This window comes from Ursus arctos, unplaced genomic scaffold, assembly GCF_023065955.2.
Source record: "Ursus arctos isolate Adak ecotype North America unplaced genomic scaffold, UrsArc2.0 scaffold_13, whole genome shotgun sequence".
Taxonomy (NCBI): Eukaryota; Metazoa; Chordata; class Mammalia; order Carnivora; family Ursidae; genus Ursus; species Ursus arctos.
The window spans coordinates 63363103-63383784 of NW_026622797.1; positions in this window are offsets into that span (position 1 = coordinate 63363103).

The window sequence follows — 20682 nt, forward strand, 5'->3', positions numbered from 1 at the left end:
TGTGGTTCCCACAGGATGCTGAGCAGCCAGGCACTGGGTTGAGGATGACATCCTGTGTCAGGGATCAGAAATCAGCCAGTTAATAGCTTTGCACTTAAAATTGTCTAATATTTTTTTCTCGTTAAAGGCCAATTTTCTAACATATAAAGTCATTTTCACATCCTTGATATATTGTAGCCTGAAAGATTCTTTGAAAATAGCACTACATTAAATGATTTCTTCCTAAAGCACAATAACTTGCTAAATATTTTATGCATCAAATCATTTTATAATTTAGATTTACGTAATCCAGACCCAAGAAACAAAACAATTCTTCCCAGTATTTATATTAGAGATTCAGGTTTTGCTGTTACTTTACAAATGGTATGTTGTAACACGATTTTGCATTAGTAAAATAAGGGTGGACCAGTTTTTTCTCCCATTGTCAAAAGGCTAAATTGGTGCTGTTTCCACTGAACACAAGTTATTTTAATTATTCCAAGAAAGAGTTCATGTAATCACTAGTTTCATTTTTTTCTAGCTGCATATAAGAACATTTAAATTAAATCTCAAGTATTAAGATGAAAAAGTATTATAAGCTGATGTGGTCACATAAGCTTTGAGAATTTAAATTATTTTATCTAAGTAAAGAAAAACAAATACATTTCTGGCAAAATAAAAAAAAAATCAGGGGAAGAAATCAAAATTGGCAAAGACACAGTTTAGCAAATGTTACTTTAAGGGTACCCCTACACACACACGCACACTCTCACACTGAAACATTCTCTTCCTTTCAGAAATATTTAGCTAAAAGTTGTGTCAGTGATTATAAACGTTGAAAAAGGAAGGAAGGTGGGTAGGAGAAGGGGAGGAAGGGAAATGGGAGAGATGGAGTGGAAAAAAAGAAAAAGAAAAATAGGTGGAAAATAATGACACCTCCCTCAATCCAGAATTCAAAGTAGTATCTTTCCGCCTCCTAGCCAGAGAAGGGTCTTTAAACATCGCCTTTTAAAAAACATGGCTAAGATGCTCCAATCATTAATCCTTTATCAGGATCCAGTCCCACTATGGGAAAACAAAACAAAACAAATTTAAATCTGCCACTTGGTCCTTCTTCTTCTCCTTTCTTCTTCCTCCTCCTCCACAGCTTCCGTGTTTGTGTTTCGGTTTTACAATCTGTCCATTGTGCATTAAGAACATGCCCTCGGCAGTTCTCCTTACCTACAGGGGGCATGACACATCGGCCTCTGTGACACTGAGTCAGACCCCGCTCGGTTCCGACGATTGCTAGTGAATGCCATCACTCTCCAGGCAAGCGAGAGCGCAACACCGGGAACTACAGCAGGTGCTGCATCTGTCGGTAGGGAACAGAGTTAAGAAGTGTCGATGACTCAGTGACAGTTCTATTGATTGTTTTTTTTTTTCTTTTGGTGAGGATATGATGCAACATAAATGCCTCAGCAGTGGGGGCCTTACGGCAAAGAGATTTACACATAGCTATTATTTTTAGCTTGTTTTGTGAAACGTGATGCTACAATTACTAATAATGTTACAGAATTCATTTATAGTCTGTTAGCTGAGAGCCCAAAGCTGCCGTCTGATTAAATGCGGGAGCCAGGCCTTGCAATTATTTTCCAATGTAGTTTGTAGTGCATTTCTCAAATGACTTGAGCAAAAAAAATTTTTTTCAAATATGCTTCTATCCATTCCCACAAAACATGTTCTATTCTCTAAACCTGTTAGCCCATTTTAGCCAGGTAAATGTCTTTGATATGCCAAGTAAATGCCTACCAAGTAACAGTATTTTTTACTTTGGGGCTGATCAGAGTACTACATTGTATTGCCTCTTAATCTAAAAAAAATAAATTTACAAGGTCACAGTTGTCTGCTTTGATCTGAAATGTCCCTATCTCATGTGTAATTAATAGGAAATTCAGTAGACAAATCTTGCTTCCTTTCTCTCAGGGATTTTTTTGTTTGCTCCTTTGACTGCTTGCTTGCCTTAAAGGAAATACCTGAGCCAAAAAAGGCCCCCTAGTGATTTCCCCAACAATATCTTGCCCTGACAAGAAGGCAGTTTTTAGCAAATTAACAAAGCCAACACATTTCATTAGTAAGAAAAAAACTTTCTTTTAAAGAATCACATTTCTTAAAAAGTAACCTATTTTTATAATTTTGATAAACTCCATAACTTCTTTTGCTGAGCTCTGTCATATTTTCTGAGCCTTGTTTCTGCCTCTTTTGTGGTTCTCACTATCGTCTGACCAAGTGAATAAGCGACCAACGAGAAAATCTTACTCATATGCACTTTACCAAGATTACTGCTTTGTGTTTCCCATTGCATCAGCAAACATTTTTCTGTTCTCCTAGAGTGATAAAGATATCTGGAAAAAGAAAACAGTGTATATTCTTGGAAATATGTCATTTTACATATGTCTCCCAAAAAGATATTTAAAAAGTTGTTTAAAATTTCCATTATGGTGACTTCACATTCACACCGTCAACAAATATTTATTGAAGAACCGCTAGATACATGGTGCTCTATCATATTACCAGGGATAAAAAGATTTCAATTTATTTACCCTTAAACATGATTCAGTGCCGTTAGGAAAATATCATATAAACCCAAGGCCTAGAGGAAGAACTCACATGTCTAGAGCCCTTCACCTGAGTTGGGCACATTCTTCCAGGGGCTTTACATATGTCATCCATAGAACACATGTGTGTGAATTCACACTTAATGACCCCATTTTAAGGATGAGGAGCCTGGGGTTCAGATAGGATAATTTAGTTCCTTCTGACCATAGCTAATAAGGGAGGGGATTGAGAATCAAATCCATGTATTACTGATGTGGACATCAGGATTTTCTTATGGTCAAAGTGCCTTGGAATTTTTGAGAAGTCATGTGTGGCCTGGAAGATCAAGGATGGGTTTAACAGTATCTTGACAGATAAATCGTAGTGAGTAGGTCATCACAACCAAGGCAAAAGAGCAGCATTGCTAAACCAAGAAAGAGAAATATGTAATTTTTTTTTTTTTGAGAGACAGAGGGTACGGTAGGAAGGGGCAGAGGGTGAGGGAGAGAGAGAATCCCAAGCAGGCTCCACACTGAGCCTGAGATGCTGACCTGAGCCAAACTCAAGAGTCAGATGCTTAACCAACTGAACCACCTGTGTGTACCAAGAAATTTGTATTTAAGCACAAGTTCTTCTTAACTGGAGTTAATAGGCAAATTTAGATGGATAGATAGATAGATAGACACAGATGAGAGAGAGAATCTTAAAAATGCAGATTCAAAGCAAGGAAACCATGAAATGACATAAAAGGTCATATTGCATATTATAAAAGGGTTCAGAAACAAACACAGAAATACATATTTTTTTAATATATGGATTATATAATAAAATCTTTCCAGAACTTATTTTTTCTTCAATAAGTAGTCTGGGCACTTTTTCCACATCAGAAATTACTCACACATTTTATAGATTAATTTATTTAACCTGCAAGCCTGTTTTAGCTATTTGGTTTGTTCCATTTTCTGTCTCTTTCTTTTCTCATTAAAACCGATACTAAAATGAATTTCTACAATCATATACTCTTTTTTTCAGCAAGCAAGCTCCATGCCCAACATGGGGCTTCAGTTCATGACAGAGTCACGTGCTCTACAGACTGAGCCAGGCAGGCACCTCTGTGCTCATATACTCATGTATCTTCAGTTATCCCAAGATACATTTTTAAAATTTGGATGGCCAGATAATACTAAACATTCAAATAAAGGGGTTTTAATATGTTTTATCAAGTTTTTTGGTAGAAGGTTTCTATTAATTTATATTCCTACTTTGCCAAATTAATCTTCCCTGAAAATCACTTTCAATACATCACTTACATAATTTTTGAAAACTGTTCCCCTCTTTTTCTAACCTCAGTAGCTTAAGATGCCTTCCATACTCTCAGCTCCACATGCTGAATGTTAATATAGCACTCTGCTCTTCCTATTTCTCAGATTTCTTTCACTCAAGGGCCAGGTATGATTTTTCATGAAATCCAGACAACAGCAACCTTTCTTGAACTATTCCTGTATGTATGTATGTATGTATGTATGTATGTATGTATTCATTCATTCATTGACTCTCTCACTCATCCATTCATTCATTTATTTAACAAAATTGAATAGGGGCACCTACTGTGTATCGGAATTATATATACTCATTGGATATAACATTTGAATTACTCTTTGATCATTTTTATTGAAAAGATTATGTGAAATTTATCCAAAGAAATTTTTAAAGACACAAGTTCCAATGTCTTTCATAACTTTTTTCATTTTATCTCTCACACCTTATCTATGTGCTTATCTGACAATATTGAATTTGCATTACAAAAACATTCATGTGCTTGAGATTTTCAAAATTTTGTATTTTAATTCAACACTTGATTTCCACTCATATTGCAATTTATCTTTTACTACTTGTTAAATCTTTACTTTCCAGTTTTAAACTCTTGATATTGAATAGAACAAAATAGATGTGAATAAAATGTGAGAAGATACAAAGAAATGAATAGATGTGAATGAATGTATTAAGTCTCTTTTTTCTCTCTCTTTCAAACAGAAAATATATCTGGACATGTGGGTAGGAATTACACTATAAATGACCTAGTAATCTTGGGGATAACGTGAGTCAAAATGTGAAGAATAAAAAATTGTGTATTTTCAGAGACAGGATGATCTAGGATTAAGTAAGAAATAACATATGTATTTCTCTCCAGTGTTTTGCCTGGCTTATATGCTAAAAAAGAGTGATTCGTTTATCATATATTTTAGAAAAGTAATATTTGCATTCTAGCTGATTCTGGATTTTGCATTTCCAAGAGCTACATGGGAGGGTTGCCCCCCCCCCATCGAGAATATTACCTGCTAGAGATGGGAAGAGTAAGTAATTAAAAGGCTATGAACCTAGGCCAGAATGTTAAAGGTAAGAGTCTCGAAGATAACAAAAATGTAAAGACATTCCGTTGGCGAAAATTATCCTACAAGGCTTCTGTTTAATGATTTCTGGGGACCACACATCTTCACACAATGTCAAACAGTCAAAGAGGTGTTTTCACATCTTTGAGGAAGGAACTAAGTCTCTCCCTGAATCCCCACAACACTGCTTGTCCAGTTCACAACCATGACCTTCCTGGCCTCCTCCACGATTAGGCCCAACTCCAGTCTGAAGAGGCCTTTGCAGGTGGCATTGCTCCTGACCCAAAGGCCCTTTAAAAGCTGCCTTGCTCCTTTGGAGCTGCATCAAGGTTCAGATTCGGTTTGGAAGTGAAACAGCACTTAATGTAGTACATCCGTAAACAAAGAACATTTTTATGGCAGCCCTGAATTCACATGACAATCTACAGAGGTCCATCCTGGGGTCTCTAAGAACACCATCTGACGAGGAGTTGCAGTCCACGGTTTGCACTGCACAGCCAGCTCCTCACTTGTAAGGATGCGGGTAATTCCTGATAAGTGTCCAATTGTCATCTTGAAATAGGGGACATTTGGAGCTGTACGGGCTCCTATAGTAAATGATTAATGTGTATTTTTCTGATCCTGACAGATTCCCAAAGAAGAGCAGATTGCTACCCATAAAACGAAACAACGTCAACGTGGAATTACTGGAAGAATCCGAAAGTCTTTGCAGAAATGCTGTGCTTACTCCAATGTTTCTCAAAAACCAGCTATTTTAAAGGGACCAGGGTCAATATAAATGAAATAAATGGAGGCTAAGATAAAATATGTCAGAAAATTTGCCGAAAGGTTATTTTAAGGTGGCATGTTAAAAACAATAATGGGCCATTAGGCTGTCTTGTTAAAGGCATTAAAGTCACAGGCACAGTGCATGAGTCACATGGGCAAGATTTTCCACTTTGTATATAAGAACTTCAATATTGAATTTCTGATAAAAGTAAAATGTTACCATTTCTGTGTATATTATTATAAATACTTAAATTGTAGTCAGAGGAGTAAGCAAAGTATTCATGCCTCTAGAAATGTGCTATCAAAATGCTACACATTATAATTAACATTACAATACAGACTTTAATGTAATTTTTCTTGATAATTAAGTATGCATTTTAAAAAATCTTCTGGCTGATCATTTTACATGCAGGCACACTGCTTTTTACAAGCAAGCATCCCATTCTCAAAGGCATTAGTAATTAATTTACTTTTAAAACAACATTTGAGCATCTCCAATGACTAAAATAAGGGACTAGATAATTTAATGATCTATAAGAAATGGTTACCTCACCTTTAAGGTAGAATTGGAGACAGATGCTTGATATATGAGGTATATGCCCTATGAGCCTGGCTTCATCGATTTTGGGCATTGCTGAATCTCCGGAACCCACAACAAAATCTACCACAGAAGAAACTCAAGCAGTATTTGTTAAAAGAAGTAGTGATTAATACATTCTTATTGTTTGAAAAATTACCTGAATAATAAATTCTTAGCACCCTTTTCTGAATGTTATGCATGATTTTGGAGGCTATATCTTAATTTACTAATTAACTTGTTTTATTTAATTTTGCAATAATTAACCTTGAAGAAATCTTACTCCTATTAACTCCTTATGGGCAGTTGATAATAAAAAGTACTTTTTTTTTTAAAGATTTTATTTATTTATTTGACAGAGAGAGACAGACAGCAAGAGAGGGAACACAAGTAGGGGGAGTGGGAGAGGAAGAAGCAGGCTCCCAGCAGAACAGGGAGCCCAATGTGGGGCTCGATCCCAGGACTCCTGGATCATGCCCTGAGCCAAAGGCAGACCCTTAACGACTGAGCCACCCAGGTGCCCCAAGAAAAAGTACTTTTAAGGGACATGAAACACTTTTGTGGTGAATGTGTTGCTGAGAAAATTTGCCTTTGCGTTTTTGAATGTATTTATTTGCTTTCTGTTTGTTTACTTATTTTGAGTTTTAGATTATTAGTGGCATAACATCAACAATAAAAAAGACTCCATGTAGATAAAGATACAGAAATGGATAACTTCCATTTCGGTATGACTCTCATGACATCTGGTTAAACCACCTACTTCTTTCTGATGGAAACTCAGGATCTTTAAATGGTTTTGGTTATTTTAGTTAAATATCTTATAATAGATATACCATATAGGAATTTTTTTGCTTACAGTATTTATACTGTCACACAATGACTATGTAATTACTTTCTGAATGTCTTGCGTTGTCATATTTTTTAATCTTTATTTTCCATCCAGCAGCGCTCAGGAGTTGGGAAGGAGCTGACTTGTAAGTCCTGTGCCCAGACAGCGCCGAGTCCCAGCGGGCAAGCCGTCCTATGCGTACTTTGGAGCTCCGTAACACAAATGCATATCTTGGATGGGCTGAGGGCAGGGGGCGTTTGGAGAGTAAAAGAAAAAAAAAAAAAAAAAAGAGTATGGCAGAAGACTCCAGATGCTAGAGCTTACAGAGGCTTTCATTACAGGAAACCCGTATAAATGATGACGGTACACGGAAAAGACGTGGAAGGCAGAAAAAGGATACGGGATCACGAGATATGCATCTGTACTCAGAACATCACGGGTGAGATTACTGAAAACAACTGTTGGGAGTTTTGTGATTTAATCCCATTGACTGGATCACTGAACAGGACATTTTTCACTTCCAGGTTCGTGTTTTGGCTGACCTAGGAAATCTCATGGTTTTGCTTTGTGACACACGCTTTTCGGAAAAGCTGTTATTTCTGCTGCTCTGCACTGCCCTGTCTCTCCTGACCTGCTGGGCTTCGGCAGGATTTAGAGTTTCAGAGCAGCCAGCAAACACAGGGAAATGATCCAGTGCGGTGGAGCTGGAACACCGGCGATGACAGTCCGTTCCGGTGGTGGTGGTGGAAGGGAGAGGGGCTGCCACCCAGTGTTTTCATAGTGCCTATTTCAGACAGCATCTAAACTGACAAAGGCGGGTGGGAGTGGGACAGGGAAGAAACAAGAAAAAAAAAAAAATAATAAAGGATTCCATTTCCTTGAGGGGTTAAAAATAATTCAAAAGTATCTGAGAAAGCTTAGGTATGGTAATTCCCTATTCCAAACATACATAAGTCACAGGCAACCTTATTCTTTGGTTTCTAGGCACTTTTTTGAGTTTAGCACAATAGGGAGAAGAAAACTGGAGGTTAGTGAATTCAGTGGGGCAAGAGGTGAAGAGGACTAAATTTCAGTCAAGACAACAAGGAAAGTACAAAGAATGCAGTTTCTCTTTCATGTGCTTTGATCGTCTTTCCTGTTTTACCCTTAATGAATACTTTCTCAAAACTAAAAATAAAACACTGCATTCTATTAAGTTCTGCTCGTCCTCCTAGGGAATTCTGAATGGGTAAGTGTGTGTTTCTCACCTACGGATACGACTAGATATTTTCATATGCAGGGCTCACGCACACATGCATGCTCATGTGTATTTTCTTTTACTGGGATCAGGCAATGGTCAAGAGAAAGAGGGAAAAGTAGTCCACACTGAAGACCAAAAGCAAATGTTAGTTTCCTCAAATTGCGTTTACAATTCTAGTGACTGGCACTGACCAAACTCAGTCCGGTGTATCGGAAGGTTGGCAGTCGTAGCATAAGATCACAGACGCGCTTTGAGAAGCCAGGAAGAGGAAGGCAGGTAGACGTTCCCATTCATCCACCTGGTACTCCAGACAAAGCTCTGCAGCAGCCCCACCAAGCAGCTCCTCGCAGGAAATGGGCTGACAGGGACACTGAACAAGAAAGAAACATTTCTTAAGATTTTATTTATTTATTTGACAGAGAGAGAGACAGCCAGTGAGAGAGGGAACACAAGCAGGGGGAGTGGGAGAGGAAGAAGCAGGCTTCCAGCGGAGGAGCCCGACATGGGGCTCGATCCCAGAACTCTGGGATCACGCCCTGAGCCGAAGGCAGACGCTTAACTACCGCACCACCCAGGCGCCCCAAGAAAGAAACATTTCTTGTCAACAATTAAGGTGCACCATGTGGTCATACCCAGGGTGAGATTTGGTTTTTCATTCGAGATAACGTGCCCACAAGGTCTCATATTATTCTAATTGGAGAATAATGAAATAAGAGATGTTATCCCAAATGCCTTTGATTTGATTTTAGCAGTTTGCTTATGCTTTACACAAAGGCCACACGTGTATGCCCTCACAGTGCATAAGCACACATTACTCAGAGCCGTATTACCAATCCTTGATGCTAGTCACAGCTTGCTTACTTGCGGATGGACCTTTGCCATTGTAGAAAGACGCTAATATATACATGGTCAGCGACTGTGCTCACTACAAATAAGCTCTCTCCAACTAAATGATTTAAATAATCATATTAATAAATACATGATACCCGTACGTACAAGTCACCTTTTCTCCCCCACTGATGGCTTTGATTACTTTGACAGACTAAGATACGCTAATGATACAAATTAGGAGCAAGAAGAATTAAAAGGGTGTTTAACTCTGATGCCAGGCTGTCAATTTCCTATAGTGCTACCAACTTACAGATAGATGATTAAAATTGTTTCGTTTAGGAATTTTGAATATTTTAAAAATTGAATGGGTTTCTGGGGGAGGAAAAAAGAGAAAAATCTATGCTTAGCTAATTAGACGTCCTATTTGATTTAACAATAGAACAGGATTATTCTTTGAACATTAAGCTCATCCTGCATTACTCTAAGAGCCTACATTTTGCTATTACAAAATGTATTTGCAAATTTTACTGTGTATTTGGCTCATTCCATATAGTTGATATTATTCATATATTTTCTTTAATTACAAATTTATATAAAGAAAGGGTCATTTAATCCTTAATGTGTTTCTAAAGTAATTATTTCCAAAACAAGATGATAGATACTGTGGGTAAGTCCCAGACACATGAAATATGGTTTCTTTCTCTGAGGGACTAAAAATCTAGCAGAAAAAAATGGCACATGCACACAAACAACCATATAGTGTAGAATCCGCTGAGTGACGTAATAGTATCCACCAAGCACTTGGATTGCAAGGAAAACAACCATATAGTGTAGAATCTTCTGAGTGACGTAATAGTATCCATCAAGCACTTGGATTGCAAGGAAAACAACCATATAGTGTAGAATCTTCTGAGTGACGTAATAGTATCCATCAAGCACTTGGATTGCAAGGAAAACAACCATTTGGGTAGAATCCGCTGAGTGACGTAATAGTATCCACCAAGCACTTGGATTGCAAGGAAAACAACCATTTGGGTAGAATCCGCTGAGTGACGTAATAGTATCCATCAAGCACTTGGATTGCAAGGAAAACAACCATATAGTGTAGAATCTTCTGAGTGACGTAATAGTATCCACCAAGCACTTGGATTGCAAGGAAAACAACCATATAGTGTAGAATCCGCTGAGTGACGTAATAGTATCCATCAAGCACTTGGATTGCAAGGAAAACAACCATATAGTGTAGAATCTTCTGAGTGACGTAATAGTATCCATCAAGCACTTGGATTGCAAGGAAAACAACCATATAGTGTAGAATCTTCTGAGTGACGTAATAGTATCCATCAAGCACTTGGATTGCAAGGAAAACAACCATTTGGGTAGAATCCGCTGAGTGACGTAATAGTATCCACCAAGCACTTGGATTGCAAGGAAAACAACCATTTGGGTAGAATCCGCTGAGTGACGTAATGGTATCCACCAAGCACTTGGATTGCAAGGAAGTAGTATGAAACTTGGATTCTTCAGTCAGTGTAGTTTTAAGCCTTAATTTTGTCACTCTATAATTATCACCACCTTGAGAAATTTACTTAATTTATTTGGATTTCTATTGTATTATCTGTATGATGAAGTAAATAATACCTATCTCTCAGGCATGTGTGAATATTAATTGAGCCAACACATGTGAACTATTTAGAACAGAGACTGGTAGTAGTAAGCACTTTTATTACACCCAATGGCTACTCCAAACATCAAATGTATCCCTGTGGTTTTACCAATATCCTTCTTGCACTATACACTAGACTATAAATTGTTTGAGGTCAAAGACTTTATCTTATTCATTGTTATATCCTCACTGATCCAATAGGAGTTCAATAAATATTTATTAAATGAATAAATGAAAAGATGGATGAATGTTTGATAATCAGTTGGTTAAATAATATTTAGTTGCTTAGAGGCTCTAGCAAGATCTGCATCCTCATCTCTATGGAATGGTCATGTTCGTTGTCTGAGGATACAATATTAGAAAGGATTGTAGGAGTATAGAAAGAAGTAGAACCCCTATTTATACTGTCAAATAAGTTGAACCAGTTCTGAGGGTCACTGGAGTGACACACTACTCTCATATTCTATGTGTTATAATAAATGTTAAGAAAATAAAAACACTGAAAAAAAGTCAGAAAAAAAAATCAGACATTGCCTAAATAAATTAGCATTCTTCAGTGAGTATAGCTGAATGAGGATAGAGTAATGCAAAGAGCCTCACTACGTAGGATGTCAGAGGCCTCATAGTCAATCCCCTCTGAGAGTTCCATGACCCTGGACAAGTTACTTTATGTTTCTGAGCTTTACTTCTATCATGTGTAGATAGAAAATGGATTACTTAATCATCTTCACTTTTTCTTCTAAGTGCAAAATTCTGAGGCATTTCACTTACTTTTCTTATTTATCTGAATTGTAGAGGAATGAGTTTGCTTAGTTAAAGGATTATTAAAGTACGTGGTGGACTTGAAGACAGAAAGAGCTGATGACATTTGCAGCCCAAATGCAATTTTTGTTTTTGTGTGTTTTTTTGTTTTATTAACTATAAGGCTAGTTCACTCAGCAATTAAAAAAAAAAAAACAGTTGAGATATTCCGAACCACCATATTTCCCTAGAAAATGTAATAGGATTAAAACTAAAATTTTGTTCTTTAGCTGGACAAGTTATAGACCTGTGTTTTTTTATAAAAAAGAATTACACTCTGATTCAATTAACAATTATTTAATAAACCTTTAGATGACATAAAGTCAAGAGTACCTTCATCCATTTCAGTTTACCAGGCACATTTACGCACATGATTTTACTATTTCTCACAACTATACAGAAAGATCAGTGTGTTTTCAATTTCTTTGTTGTACCTTTCCACCCCTCCCCATCCCCTTCTCTACTCCTCTAGACCAGCCTCTACAGACCATAAAAATAGAATGCTCTGCCATGTCAAAAGATTGGCAGAAGAAAGGAAGGAGAGTGGAGTGGAGTCAGATTCCTTCTTTCCATGATTCCCTCTTATAAGGTTACCTCCAGTTGGCTGAAGGTCTGCTTTACAGACTTCCTCTCCTTCCAGGTTCTTCAAGCCTTAGGATGGAGACAACTCCAGGATTCCTACACTATTCCCTGCAGTTCCCGCACACCCCACACATTTTTGTGATTACTGTATTTTTAAATAAACTAAGTTATCCAAATTTGATTTGCAAATGTGCAGTGTTTTATGAACTGAGAAGCTACGTTTCAACCTTGCCTAAAGCTATTACTTGGAAGTGTCCACAGAAGACAGGACTGGATCATTCCAACACACAGCCTCTGTACATGCTTCTGGTTTCCTTTCTTATCAATTAAGCATATTTTTTATAGCCACTTTGTGTATTCTGAGAAATACATTGAACATTCTAAGAAGTATAAAGAAATCAAGAAAAAGTACCTACTCTCATAGATCTGCCAGTCTAGTACAAGAACATACACAAGCAGCAGCAATATTTATATTAGAAAAGAGCCCAAAGTACCAGATTTGAAGTGTAAAGACCTACCTGAGTGGAAATCTGGGATCTGTCACTTACTAGATGAGTGACCTTGAATAAGCGACTTAATGCTCTGAAATTTAGACTTTTCTCCATGGCAAAATAAAATGACTTGCCTTAACTATCTTTTAAGAGGTTGGTATGTTAAAAGAATTCCCAAGTACTCTGTGTGTAAGTGTGTGTGTATACACATTAATTATATTGTGAGTTTTTCAGGCTGGAAGATCCTGTCACCATGAGAATACGTAATGATCAAAAACTTTTAGAAAAGCAAGTCTAATACGTATTAAACAACAACTAATACTGTCAAATTCTATGTGATAAATAGCTACAAATGTCAGGTGTGAGCATTAACATTTCAGTGGATGAAAAGTGATTAAAAAGTTTCCTAAAGTAGAGATGAATTTAAGATCAGTCTTATAGAGTGGGAATAAAATTTAATTAAGTCTTCAGAACTAAATGTATTTTATGGAATTCCTAAATTCTACCTTTCCAGAAACTGAAAAATTGGGTAATTTATTTCAGCTACCTGGGTCTGCCAAGTCAGAATTAAAAATATTCTGTTTAGATATCAAAGGCATCCTTTAAGTTCTTTGTGTTGCTACTGGCAAAGCCCTCATTAGATAGAATTTTAAATGACTTCTGATGAGGACAGTCTCTAGGGAGTTCCTGATTTAGGACAAATAAGTCCAAATATTCTTCTCAGGCATACTTATCCAATTGAAACAGATTTATTGATGCCATTAAGGACCATCTTACACTTTAAAATAGATTATAAAAATGGCATCCCTCAGGATATATATAAATAAGCCACTTTGAGACCTGATGATGATGGTGATGAAGATGATGAGAAGGATGGTGCTGAAATAGGAGACGAGGGTAATAAGAATAATATGCTCTCAGCAGAAAGCATAATGACTGTCTTCATATGTAACTTTATCTAATCATCTCGGTAACACACAATAAAAGAATGTTATGTATACTGTAAATTACAGTAATTCTTAAAATGAGGAAACGGAGGAACAGAAAATTATATCTAAGGTATATAGCTAATAAACATTGGTGCCAAATTTCAAATCCAGAATTTTTTTTCAAGGATTATGCACAGACATTGCAGACATTGTAGTTATTTTATTTTCCTATGGTAAATTCTATCCCTCCAGTCTTATATAGCAATGAACTTCAGAATGGCCCAAAGCCAATCATTAAATATCGTTTTTTTTCTGGCCAAAGAGATATAATCAATCCAATATATTCAACAATGTTTATATGTTAACTAAATATCTACCAAAAACCAGGCTCAATTTTAGGTGCTGAAGATATGGTAGTGAATGAGGCAGAAAAAATCCTTGCCCTTAGGAAGTTCACATATAGTAAGAGGTTGACCTGTAAACCAAAAAAAAAAAAAAAAAAAAAAAAAAAGGTATAACAATAATGTAGTGGTTATGATCATGAACTTTGAAAGTAGAAGATAAAAATAGAAATACCATTTGATCCAATAATTTCACTACTGGATATTTACACAAAGAAAATGAAAACACTAATTAAAAAAGATATATGCACGCTTATCTTTATTGCAGAATTATTTACAATAGCCCAACTATGGAATCAACCTAAATGCCCATCAATAAATGAGTGGATAAGGAAGATGTGGTATACATATCTATGTATACACACACGCACGTGTGTGCATGCCTGAACAATGGAATATTACTCGGCCATGAAAAAGGATGAGATCTTGCCATCTGCAACAACGTGGATGGACAGGCTTCTAGTTATGGGATGAAGTAAGTAATTGGAATAAAAGGCACAAAATAAGGACTATGGGTCAATAGTATTTTAATAGCATTGTATGCTAACTAATGGCAGCTACACTTGTGGTGAGCATAGCATACTGTAGAGAGATGCTGAATCACTGTTTTGTACACCTGGAACTAAGGTAACAGTATGTGTCAACTGTACTCAAAAAAAATTTACAGAAGATATGAATTCAAATTATCCTCCATCACTTTCTATTAATGATCTTGGAAAAGTTATTTAATCTCTCTGAAATCCAGTCTCTTCATCTACCAAATAAAGATAATAATATCTGATTCTAAACAGAGTTATTATACGGTAGAAATAATATTTATAAAGAGCTTAGCATAGTGCTTACAATAGTGCTTGTGAGAGAAGCTGGTTTAAGTGCATCCCACATGCTTATGCACAGGTATTGAAGTAGGGGTGAGTACAGATACACACCCCTCCTAGTTCATCACATTCTTTCCTGTATTTCTTGTCTCTCTCAAAATTATCATTTCTTTCAGGAAAACTTTTAATGCGAATTAATTCGATTTCCACAAAAATTTCTTCACCACACTCATCAACACAGTAATCCGTAATTCATGAGCCTTAAATTTCTCTTAATTTCGTTTTGTGTTTGGTATTTGGTGGTTATCAATCAAGCTCTTAATATTGGCTCAAGAGAGACCCTCTGACTCAACTAGGACACTTGAGCTTTCTGCGGATTCTGAGAGAGAAGCTAGCCGGGTGCCTCACTCCGGACTGGGAGGTGGGTGAACGTGAGGCGCAAATCCGTGGCAGTCACTTTGCCGCTCGGAGAGACGCCGGTCCGGAGATGGAGCTGCACCTGAACGGGGCGTGCCGACAGGCAATGCCCTGAGCAGCCAAACAAGCCAGTCCTGCCTGATGCCCAGCCCTGGGTGCTCAGGTTCTAAAAGTCGGGAAAGGCAAGAAAAACCCACGCCCTCGCATGTACCATTTAAGCCGGTTTGAGTTATTTTCTTTTCTTTTTTTTTTTTTTAAAGATTTTATTTATTAATTTGACAGAGAGACAGCCAGCAAGAGAGGGAACACAAGCAGGGGGAGTGGGAGAGGAAGAAGCAGGCTCATAGCAGAGGAGCCTGATGTGGGACTTTCTGGGATCACGCCCTGAGCCAAAGGCAGACGCTTAACCGCTGTGCCACCCAGGCACCCCTATTTTCTTTTTAACTGAAACATCAAGAGCCCTACCACACAAAAACTGCTCCATGATAAGAGGGAAGAGAAATCAAGGGCAGAATAGCGAGGAGGGGAATATATTTTGCTGCATTGTACTCAGCCAGGTGGCACAGTAAAAGACCGAGTAGAAGCCAATGTGTGTGCCCCCGCCTGCACCCTGAGCCAACCTCGGGCTTATGGCATTAACACTGTACCAGCCCCTAGAAGCTCGTGAACTGAGAATGCGAAGTGCTTGATTACAAGGCCACTGTAGTCTCTAAACACTGTTTGCTAATATTTAGACAATCAAATGCTGTAATTTAAAGTCTCAATCTTCAGGTTCTTTACCATTTGCAAAAAAAAAAAAATTGCAATGAAAAAATAGCAAGTAGCAAGAAATTGTTTGAAACAATTGCAGAAAGTTCTTAGCCACGTCTGATTTATTTACCGCCTTTTCTCTTGGGGATTCGATTCTTCGTTCCCCCTTTCCTCAACAGGAATCTATTCATAATGTTATGGAACTGGCATCATATTCCTTGTCTCCGAGAAACCTGTTGTGCTTGTGTGAGTGGTTGTCTTTGCTGCAGTTTGCCAACCACACCGAAATGGAATTGTGGTGCAGGTTGACTCACATAATTGTAAAAGTTCTCATACGAATTTTTTTTTTTTTTTTTTAGTTAAACATGTCAGGGAAGAAATATGCAACAAATAATAAAATGGATGAAAACACTCATCAATCAAGAGCTGCCTGCCACTTCAATGCTACTAGAAGGGTCCTCAGAGTGACAGCCCAAATGCATGTTGGCAGGCCAATCAAAGCTTTAGAAATAAAACAAAATGTTTCATACTGGCCTCTCAACTCTCTAAGGCTGCGACAGTCTGGTTGCAATTTCATTTTTTGTGTGTTAGTTTGGAATTTCTTTATTAAATCATTTTCATTCTGCCCCTTTTGCTGTCACATACATGCCAATACCGTCGATGGTTATAAAAATTAGTGTGTCTGTAATCTCTGGTGAGCGGTGTTCTTTAGGCGTATTTGTGATTTATTTTAAAGCTCGATGATAATATTGGCATTTTTTATTCTTTTGGAAGGAAAGTTATGTAATCACGACATAATAAAGTAACACCAAAGAAAGAGACAAGAAAAAAAATTTTTTTTGTTCATTTCACCCCTATTCTTTTGCCTATAAACTGCAGTTCTTTTCTTAAAGTGTATAAATACAAAGAGGTATAATGGAACAGAAATGCTACAATTAACATCAACACTGCTCTTAATTTGCCTTAGTTTGGGCTTGAGAAGCTCAAATGTTCATGCCGTGTTTATTTACAATGGGGTTACTTTCTGTTATTGGTTCAGCCATAGATTGTCATTTTAATAACAAAGGCTTCAGCATGATTTGTAAAGTTTTAGATCTGCCATTGGTCTAGTTTAGGACATATGAAGCATGGCAGGGAAAGGAAGGGATCTTGTTAATGCATAAGGATGAATAGAAATTTCCATTTCGATTTTCATTTCAAGCTGGGAAAGCAGATGTATTCTAAGAGACAGCGCCACTGAACTAAATTCTTCTTTGCACCCAGCATTTCTCTCTTGAGGCAAATATCCTTTTCCTTTTTTCCTAAATAATTCACAAATTGCTTCTGCACAGAGGCCAAAGAGGGTCAGAACAAAATTCAATTACCTCATATCACTATATTCTCCTCTTCCAGGGGAATGCTGTGGTATGAGGTTTGCTATCTTAATCATATATGAAGGTTAAATGCCAAACAGATGATTATAAAATTTGGGGGTCAGGGGAAGACCATCTAATATTCTGCATGTTTTATTTTATCAAAAAAAGGATGCTCATTCTTACCTTTTATTTATCTGTCATATAATTCTTCATTAAATCCTTCTCAAACTACCCTTTTCCTGGGTTTTCCTAATTATCTATGCCAACAGAGACCACAAAGCATGCCCTGTGTCACGTTGGGTCTCATCAACATGTCACATCGTGTCCTGTCACTTTATAGAGCACAGTGTGACAGATGAGATTCCAGAGCGAGGACTGCATTATCTCTTGGCAAAATGAAACATGAAAAGGAATAGATTTCTCATCTGATTTTTTTCTATGTGTTTGCACTTATACACGCCATATGGATTTTTCCACAAGATTTTCAAAGTTCATTAGATTAAATAATACTAAATACATATTATTCTAAACGTTGACTTTTCTTATTTCCTTTTTTTTTTACACCAAGAGCAGTGGTTCTAATCATAGTCTAGTCTCAATGATGAGAAATAAGAAATAAGCATTAAATTCTTGAAATACTGTATTCACCACTATTCACTTCTTTCTTGTGATGCTTACATCAGTTCAGCAAATTAGATATGGTAATATGCATTATTCCTGTTTTAAGATAAAAATACAGAGGCACGGAGAGGTTAAATGACGGGTCTCAGCTGATATACTGTCTAAGCAAAGACTAGAAGAGGCTCCTCTGCTTCCTAAGTGGTCAGATAGCAGGTCTGGACATGCTTCTTTTACATGAATGTTGAAAATGAGGAAACTAACTATGCTCTGTGTTAATCTGTGTCATCTTCAGAATGTTTATATTGTATACATGTGTGGTAGGCAGAATTTTGGCCCCCGTGGTCTTTGTCCCCTTGTGTAACGCCTGCGAATTTATTATGTTACATGGCAAAAGAGACGTTACAAATATAATTAAAGTGACAGAACTGTTGACCTCAAGATAGTGAGATTATTCTGGATTATCTGGAGGGCCCAGTGTAATCACATGAGCTCTTTAAAGCACAGGAGGGCATCGGAGAGATTTGACAGAAGTCAGAGGGATTTAAAAGACAAGAAATATTTGAAGCAGTGTTACTGCCTTGAAGATGGTGGGGGCAACATGTCAAAGAAATGGGACATCAGCACTGTACCCGCAGAGAACCAAATTATACCAAAACACCTAAATAAGCTTGTAAGTGGATCTTAGAGTCTTTAGCTAAGCACTCAGATGGCCTTCACTTTGGTTTATGCCTTGTTAGACCCTTAGCCGAGTACCTAGCTGAGCCCAGCTGGATCTCTGACCCGTAGAAATTATAAGATAATAAATGATAACAGTAGAAAAAGATAATAATAGTTATTGTTTTAAAACACTAAATTCAGAGTAATTTGTAAAGGCAGTAACAGAAAATTAATGAAATGGGATGCTTGTCTATCATTGCCATAATTTCAGTGAGTTCTTATATGCAAAGTTTGAGTTTTGTCTCACGTAAAAATGGGGCAAATATTATCTTCCGTTGATCCTTCTGCCGACTCTAATTAAGTCAATGTAGTTAATAAGCGTGTGGTCAAATTCCTCATGGCCTAATCTGTTCTTCTCTCTAGGTATTTCCACTGTAGAAGGCTACCATAGATTTCCGAAAAGCTGAAGTCTGTTGCCTTGTAGCCCTGTCTGAGCTGACCGGACTTCAGCCTCGTGGTCATTCTTTTGCTTCCCCTTGGATCTTCTTGTACTGGCAATGACCCAGGAAGAAGGGTCTGCTCCACAGAAGAGAGGAGAGCAAAGCTATCACAAACTGAGAGAATAACCTTTTGTGATATCAGACCATGTATTCTTTATTTTCTGTAATTCCCTCATTAGTCTGTGGACTCTGTCCTTAAATTAGATGTGAGGCTGATTCATCTGGGATTGCAGGACAGGGTTGTCACATTAGCAAAGAAAACAAAAAAATCCCAGCTTTGAAATTCAAATTAGGCCTTTGGACCTTTTGGTCCGAACAATAGACTGAAGATGATGTTCATGAGTTTTAAAAATTAAAGCTCAGCACATTGAAGGACTCTTAATATTTATGTTATAAACCAAAGACTAACAAGAATGTTAAATGACAAGAAAAACAGAAAGAAAACCCAGTTCAGAAAGTATATGGGCGGAGGGGTGACAAAATCTTGGAAGTGGAGGGATTTCTTGCCCTTCTCATATTCCTCCACTCTGCCCCTTAATTTCAATCTTGGGAGCCACACAGAATTTCTCTGTATCAGCATGGGGTGGGAGTATGGGAGAGCAAATGAGGGCATGGACTTCTGAACAGATAGTCAGAAGCAACCACACAGAATCTCCCCCACCCAGCCCTTAACAGTCTGCCTGGGACTGAACTATGTCTCCGGTATATATATATATACCAGACTTTTTTTTTTAAGTCAGCTCTATAGGGGGTTTGAATTCACAACCTGAGATCAAGACCTGAGCTGAGATCAGGAGTCAGACACTTAACCGACTGAGCCACCCAGGTGCCCCAGGATATATATGTTTTTCATCTTGCACCTGTAAGTAGGCCTAAAATGGCTCTGGCAGCCAGGAAAGGGAGGCAGGGAATACACTTCAAAATGGGGGGAGGGGGAGCCCTCCTCAGGTGATAACTTCATCAGATATTTATTTTTTTGGCTTTAACTCCAATTTTGGAAACTTCAAATTTCGTTTCCATTTTTAGGAACTCAGACATGCATTCAAATTATCTTGATTAATTATTTTATTTCAAAGATTTTTAGTTCTTTGTGGCAGAAGGGACCTATATTTTGTCCATCAGTCATCTTAATGAAACTGAATGTTATATTCAAAATTCATAGACATCACTTAAGTGATCACCTAAAACAATGTCCCCAAACCTCTGTTACGGTTACTACTTAGAGTGATAATGAGGGAGACCGTGAAAGTCTTCTTTTAGTTTGTGGAAACCAACCTAGGCACCTGCCACCCCAGCCTCCATTCAGCTCCTAGGAAAGCTAAGATCTTAAATCAGCACCTCTCTAGCCTGTTTGTAAGCATACTGTGTTCCTCAGCACACAGGTTAGAAAACTCAGATAAATAAGATTAGTGTTTTGCTATCACCACTTTCTATCATTTTAAACAATATAATCTCAGCACACTTGTGACAACCAGTCTTTGTTATCTAATTACTTATACCATA